We start from the raw sequence: 1,167 nt of genomic DNA, 5'->3' as shown, positions 1-1,167 counted from the left end.
ATTTCTCCTTTCTTTTCATTTCTCTTCTATTCTTCTCAATCACTCCCTTCAACAGTCCTATTCAGATCAAGGTGGAATGTGAATAGTGTCACAACTCACCTGACACTATTATTACCCTTCTTTTCTCTTGTCTCATTCAATGGGAAAGTTTTATGCACCAGTCTGTTGCTGTTTTACACTCTTGCCATACCATCTGGTATTGCATCCATCTGAATTCTGTGCTTTCATGGCCTTACATATCTTTTCCTCTTCTGGATGATTTGTTTGCTTCAGTTCCATTCAACCAGGCTGGACCACAGGGAAGCTCAGAACCTTTGCCTTGGACGGGTCCACGTTGATCCATTACATTCAGAATCACCTCCTTGAAATAACTCCATAGTACAACTACAGTAACCACACAGAATCTGCTTCAAACACTCCACATTTTATCTGTTCTGACTGTCAACACCTCCAGCTCTTTTGTTTAAGTGGAACCCATCAGGTGTGTATAGGCTCCTTCTATTCTGAAAGCTGTAGCACTGGTTCAGGGAATTCAGCCCTGTTTCTCTACTCGAAAGGATCAGCCATGCTTGATCTGCCTCGTATTTTGCTTTTCTTGCAACGTTACAAGACCTCCAATCATCTGGCACCACAACTGTATCCAGTGAGGGATTGGAAAATGATGGTCAGACCTTCCACTATTTCTTCCCTGGCTTCATTCAACAGCCTGGGGTACATTTCATCTGGTCCTGGTGATCAATCCACATTCAAGGATGCTCATCCCATTAAGACTTCCTCTCTCCTTACGTTATCACGTCCAATACTTCACACTCCTCCTCCTTCATAACAATATCTGCATCACCCTCTCATTTGAGAAGACAGTAATGTATTCATTAAGGATATTGGCAACATCTTCCACCCCGATACAAAGGTTACATTTTTGAGCTTGTATGTGCCCTGCTGTTTGCTTAGTTGCCTCTTACTCTAATGTTTTGTTGCAACATCTTTGGGTCCATTGTTATTTTGTTCGTCCATTTTCTTTCCTGCTTTTTCTTTGCTTTTTGCCGCTGCTCCCAAATGCCTCCAGTTCAGTCAAAACACAAGGTGTCAGAAGTGGGATTCGAACCCACGCCTCCGATGGAGACTGCGACATGAACGCAGTGCCGCAGACCGCTCGGCCATCCTGAC

General features: G+C 43.7%; 1 non-coding gene across 1 annotated transcript; it reads right to left on the bottom strand.

Moving 5' to 3' along the window:
* Positions 1 to 1,084: 1,084 nt before the first annotated feature.
* Positions 1,085 to 1,167, bottom strand: trnam-cau (transfer RNA methionine (anticodon CAU)). The gene has a single exon. It is a non-coding gene; the product is annotated as a tRNA-Met (tRNA).

This window comes from Heterodontus francisci, unplaced genomic scaffold, assembly GCF_036365525.1.
Source record: "Heterodontus francisci isolate sHetFra1 unplaced genomic scaffold, sHetFra1.hap1 HAP1_SCAFFOLD_43, whole genome shotgun sequence".
Lineage (NCBI taxonomy): Eukaryota > Metazoa > Chordata > Chondrichthyes > Heterodontiformes > Heterodontidae > Heterodontus > Heterodontus francisci.
This window is presented reverse-complemented; position numbering and strand designations above follow the sequence as displayed.